This window comes from Schistocerca serialis, chromosome 7, assembly GCF_023864345.2.
Source record: "Schistocerca serialis cubense isolate TAMUIC-IGC-003099 chromosome 7, iqSchSeri2.2, whole genome shotgun sequence".
Lineage (NCBI taxonomy): Eukaryota > Metazoa > Arthropoda > Insecta > Orthoptera > Acrididae > Schistocerca > Schistocerca serialis.
The window spans coordinates 83036465-83043123 of NC_064644.1; positions in this window are offsets into that span (position 1 = coordinate 83036465).

Consider the following 6659-nt stretch of genomic DNA (forward strand, 5'->3'; position numbering starts at 1 on the left):
CACGACGTGGTAAACAGGAAGTGCGGGGGGTGGAACATTCTGCAGCAGTAAGGATAATGTTTGTCAGATATTCCACCTGGTCATCACAACTGGGGAAACCTCGTTCTTCGAAGGTCGTCAGGGAGGAGGAAAGCTGCCAGTCAGCCTTAGGAAGCTGCCATTTAGGCGTGCGCATGGATGGGGCAGGAGTGAGCAAACGGATAGCACACGAGAAATAGTCGCTCGAGTTGGCGTCAGAAAGAACGGACCACTCTAGATGAGGGGCAAGCTGGGCAGTGCAGAAAGAGAGGTCCAAATGGGAAAAGGTATGTGAGGAGTCGGAAAGGAAGAGATTAAGTTGGCTAAGAACGTCAGCAAAGAGGGCACCTCTCTGACAGGTCCTGGGAGAACCCCAAAGGGCATGATGCGCATTAAAGTCACCAAGTAGCAAAAAAGGGGTGAGGTAGCTCCAAAATAAATTGTAGGAAGTCTGCCCTGGTGACAGCGAATGATGGAGGGACATATATGCTACAGAGGGAAAAAATCAGATGTGGAAGGAAAAGGCGAACTGCAACAGCTTGAAGAGTGGTAGTCAGGGGATGGGTTGACTGTGAACGTCATCCTGTATGAGCAGTATGACGCCCCCATGAGATGGAATGCCGACCTCAGGGGGAATATCAAAACGAATTGGGAAGAAATGTGAAAGCTCAAAGCAGTTGTGAGGGCGCAACTTCGTTTCCTAAAGGCAGAATACAAGGGGACGCTGCGACGCTAATAGCAGCTGTAAATCCTCTTTGTGGGACCGAAGGCCATGAACGTTCCGTTGGAGGAGTGTCATGATGATGAAGAGATGTAGGGGTGTCACCTCGGCGGCTGCCGAGTGTCAGCTGGGGAAGAGGCGCTACTACAGGGCACAGAAGCAGGAGGATCCTGCTCCGTGGGGTCCACAGAAGCATCAGCTTGCTTGTGAGGTCGGTCTGTGGAGTCCAATGCTGAAAAACGGTTGGTGCTGTGCACCGGCAATAAGGAGACCGGCCAGGCTAAGGTACCATGTGGCGACACCATCGAAAAGGATCTTCAAGGTGGTGAAAGGGAAGACCAGACTCGGGTGTTGTTTGGCTGGAGGGATGGAGGAAGTCTTCACAGGAGTACTCCTTCTGTCCCTTCTGGCCTACCAGTTGTGTAGCTGGTGGCTTCGCCCCTTGAGGTGAGAGTTTGATGGCTTGTTGCACAGCTGGACCGGGAGGGGGGGGGGGCGGGGAGGGTGGCGTTGCCACCTTGACACTGGGCGATTTACCACCTCAGAGCTGAAAGAGCTGAATTGAAGGCTGCATGTCTGCATGGCCATGTCCTTCATGGAGCGTGGGGTAACAAGAGCAGAACTATAGGTACCAGACGAGAGAACGCAGGGTTTGCAACTAGCCAGTAACTTGCAAGAGACTGGATGAGGCACCTTTTCCTTTACCCAGATCTCTTGAGCAGCTCGCTCATCAAGTTACATTGGACAATCCCGAGAGGAGACGGCATGGCCGCCGTTGCAGTTGATACAGTGGGGAGAAGGACGAGGACAAATGCCCTCGTGCGCATCCCTACCAAAGGTTACACATGTAGCTGGGTGTCGACAATATGTTCTAGTGTGGTTAAACGATGACACTGATAGCAGCGCATTGGGTCAGAATGTACGGCCAATTTCATAGCCTACTTTGAACTTGGACAGAAGCACCAATCTATCAAAGATGAGGAAGAGAGCGCGGGTGGGCATTAAGGAGGAATCTACAGTTTTCATTGCATGATGGACAGCAATTACACCCCTATCAGAGAGGTAAGATTGGATTTCGGCCTCGGTTTGACTGTCGAGCAGCCTGGCGTAAGAAGAATTCAAAGTTCTATGGGCCTCAACAGAACAGGGTAACCGTGGAGAAGCGAGGCAGCAAGCAGTTGCTGTGATTGAGAATGAGAAGTGGTCTCTAAAAGCAAAAGGCCATTCTGTAAACGAAAGCAGGATTTCACAGGCCCAGCAATTCCATCTACACCTTTGTGAATAATAAACGGATATACCGTGGTGAAGGACTGACCGTCTTCAGTACGTGAGACTACGAGGAACCTTGGTGCAGTGGGAAGGGTCTTTGAATCATTAGCTTCATTACGTTTACGTTTCGTAGAAGTTGAGTGGGAAGATGATTGACTCATCGTGAGGAAATCCCCCATGATTGCCAGCGTCTATGATGGAGCACTCCTTCCAACTGGGGGCCCCCCTTCACAAGAGGGCACACCCGCCTTAGGTGATTGTTCACACCTCAGGTCACACCTCAGGTCACACCTCCCGAATGCCTGACAGAGGGACCAATCGGCAATTTGGGAAGGTTACAGCACAGGCAAGCACCCTTCCCTGGGCCTGGCCGGTACCAGAGGGTACGTGCAAACCCTATCTGTCGACCCGGGGCTGAGAATTACGTGTTACCCAGTCACCTGTTACACGTCAGACGCATGGGCTGGCCTCCAGGAGCGCACATGGAGGAAGAAGATAAAAGAGGAGCCTCGGACGCCGAATCAGAGGAATCAGGAGAAGGGAAACAAAGAAAGGAAAAAGGAGTGGAAAACAAAGGTGAGCTTTTCTTCGTGAGCGAATACATACAACACGGGGAGACTTCGCAAGAACGGTCAGGAACTTCTGGACATTTTCTATCAACTAAGTAGCAGAATGCACCGAGACGACTGGGACAAGATCGACAGCATCACTCACAGGAGCATGCAGAACGAACTCAAGCGCTGCACCGAGTGACAGAAGAAAAAGTTTGAAAGATGCCGGAAGCAGACCGACAAGGCGATTCCCGACATGTCACACACCGTGGTCAACCTCACTGAACGACAATTGACCGAAGAGGAAGTGTCTGTTCTTCAAAAAGGAGGGAATTTCGCTATCATCCCGAGAACTACACCTATGGAGGACATCATTGCCAACACCGAAGCAGCCATTCGCACCCTTCCTTGTAAAAGGGCAGATGAAATACGCACTGAAATAGCCAGGATACTGCGCCGAGCAAAACCACCAGCTTGCAACCTGAAGAAAGAAGAGGTACAAGCCATTAAGAATCTCAACGCCGACAAGAGTATATTGGTACTGCCTGCCGATAAGGGGAACGCGACCGTCGTAATGAAGACCGAAGATTATGAGCAAAAGATCCGAGACCTATTAGATCCGACGACGTACCGAAAACTAAGCGCAGATCCGACGCAGCGTATCACTCGCAATACGAATCGACTAATCAAGGCGTCTTCTCTGCCGGCGGACATACAGAGAAACCTGCGCAACACAGAAGCCCTACCGCCTCGGCTGTATGGATTACCCAAGATCCATAAGAACAACGTTCCACTGAGACCGATCGTTAGCGCTCCTGGCTCACCGACAGATAAACTGGCAAAACACTTGGCCTCTCTGCTCCAGCCACACGTGGGGAAGACCGACACATACATTAAGGACTCAGGACATTTCATTGAGAAGCTGAAGAAACTGAAACTTGCACCAAACGACATCCTGGTCAGCTTTGATGTTGTTTCGTTATTTACGAAAGTGCCACTCAGTGACGCTCCGGAGCACATCGGTTCCATTTTCCCGCAAGACATCAGAAAGCTCTTCCATGCATGTCTCACCACGAGCTATTTCACGTGGAATGGCGATTTCTACGAACAGCTGGAAGGCGTCGCCATGGGTAGTCCTCTCAGTCCAGTGGTGGCCAACTTCTTCATGGAACAATTCGAAGCACAGGCACTGGACTCGGCGACTTGCAAACCTAAGGTGTGGTACAGGTACGTCGATGATACTTTCGTGGTGTGGAGCCATGGTGAAGAACAGCTCGGTGACTTCCTAAGACACTTGAACAGCCCCCATGCCAACATAACATTTACCATGGAAGTAGAAAAGGACAAGAAACTGCCATTTCGAGATGTGCTGGTCACAAGGGACGGCGAAAACCTGGGACACAGCGTGTATCGAAAACCGACACACACGGACCGATACCTGCACAAACTGTCAAACCACCACCCGAGCCAGAAAAGAGGCATGATCAATACGCTCGTAACGAGAGCAGGACGAATATGTGAGCCACAACACCTCAAACGAGAAATGCAACACCTGGAAACTGTCCTGAGGAGCAATGGGTACTCCACAAATTACACTCCTGGAAATTGAAATAAGAACACCGTGAATTCATTGTCCCAGGAAGGGGAAACTTTATTGACACATTCCTGGGATCAGATACATCACATGATCACACTGACAGAACCACAGGCACATAGACACAGGCAACAGAGCATGCACAATGTCGGCACTAGTACAGTGTATATCCACCTTTCGCAGCAATGCAGGCTGCTATTCTCCCATGGAGACGATCGTAGAGATGCTGGATGTAGTCCTGTGGAACGGCTTGCCATGCCATTTCCATCTGGCGCCTCAGTTGGACCAGCGTTCGTGCTGGACGTGCAGACCGCGTGAGACGACGCTTCATCCAGTCCCAAACATGCTCAATGGGGGACAGATCCGGAGATCTTGCTGGCCAGGGTAGTTGACTTACACCTTCTAGAGCACGTTGGGTGGCACGGGATACATGCGGACGTGCATTGTCCTGTTGGAACAGCAAGTTCCCTTGCCGGTCTAGGAATGGTAGAACGATGGGTTCGATGACGGTTTGGATGTACCGTGCACTATTCAGTGTCCCCTCGACGATCACCAGTGGTGTACGGCCAGTGTAGGGGATCGCTCCCCACACCATTATGCCGGGTGTTGGCCCTGTGTACCTCGGTCGTATGCAGTCCTGATTGTGGCGCTCACCTGCACGGCGCCAAACACGCATACGACCATCATTGGCACCAAGGCAGAAGCGACTCTCATCGCTGAAGACGACACGTCTCCATTCGTCCCTCCATTCACGCCTGTCGCGACACCACTGGAGGCGGGCTGCACGATGTTGGGGCGTGAGCGGAAGACGGCCTAACGGTGTGCGGGACCGTAGCCCAGCTTCATGGAGACGGTTGCGAATGGTCCTCGCCGATACCCCAGGAGCAACAGTGTCCCTAATTTGCTGGGAAGTGACGGTGCGGTCCCCTACGGCACTGCGTAGGATCCTACGGTCTTGGCGTGCATCCGTGCGTCGCTGCGGTCCGGTCCCAGGTCGACGGGCACGTGCACCTTCCGCCGACCACTGGCGACAACATCGATGTACTGTGGAGACCTCACACCCCATGTGTTGAGCAATTCGGCAGTACGTCCACCCGGCCTCCCGCATGCCCACTATACGCCCTCGCTCAAAGTCCGTCAACTGCACATACGGTTCACGTCCACGCTGTCGCGGCATGCTACCAGTGTTAAAGACTGCGATGGAGCTCCGTATGCCACGGCAAACTGGCTGACACTGACGGCGGCGGTGCACAAATGCTGCGCAGCTAGCGCCATTCGACGGCCAACACCGCGGTTCCTGGTGTGTCCGCTGTGCCGTGCGTGTGATCATTGCTTGTACAGCCCTCTCGCAGTGTCCGGAGCAAGTATGGTGGGTCTGACACACCGGTGTCAATGTGTTCTTTTTTCCATTTCCAGGAGTGTATATTAGAAGTGTAACAGAGCCAAACACTCGGCGAAGTAAGGAAACAGAAAAAGAAATGTCGGGTACGGCCTTTCTGCCATACATTCCCAGAGTGACGCACAGAATCGGCAGAGTATTACGCAAACATGGCGTAAAGACGTTTTTCAAACCGACAAGGAAGATCAAAGAGTGTCTTAAATCGGCGAAGGAGAAAAGAGACCCACTTGCAATGTCGGGAATATACCGTATACCATGCACATGCGGAAAAGTTTATGTCGGAATGACTGGACGATCCATTTAACACCTGGATCAAAGAGCATAAGCGACATTGCAGGTTGGGGCAGGTGGAGAAATCGGCAGTGGCAGAGCACGCACTGAATGAGACCGACCACGTAATAAAATTCGCTGATACGGAAGTTCTGGCCGTAGAGGAGCACTATCACACGCGCATGTTCAGAGAAGCTGTAGAAATACATAAACACGCGAACAGTTTGAACAAGAAAGAGGAAAGCCTTAAGGTAAACGGATTCTGGCTTCCCGTACTGCAGCGAACGACCGTCGCAGGTAGCAAGAGGAGAACCGCACCGGAAATGACCGCGGAGAAGCCCTCGGACGTTGGCGCGCCAGGTACATATAGTCTGCGGCCGCGAGCTCGGGTCCAGTTCACCACCGGCAATGGAGGGTGAAGCTTTGACAATGCCAGCCACTCGTGCTGGCGAAACGTCAGAAAAATCATTACATGAACGTCGGCCGAAGAACCCGAGACAGAAGCCAATAGGCAGTTTGTGAAAGGTGAGACTGTTCGCTCGTCAGCGACAGAATGGAGAACATTCCGAATAATACCCCAGACATGTTCCACAAGGGAATGGAAAAAAGAACAGCAAGAGGATAGACACGCAGCAGGGAAGGGAAAATATGCTGCAAAGGCTAGGGCCCCCGTGGTAGCCCAGCACGAACCCGCCAAAGAGTGGTGAGCCCCCTAGGGGAGGGTTAGGCTTCTCTGATATATGTTAGCAGCATCTGTTCTAAATTTGTACTGGTCTGATTTGCTCAAGTGACAAAAATCATTCAGTTGTGTATGAACTGCATATGAAAATAGGGTAG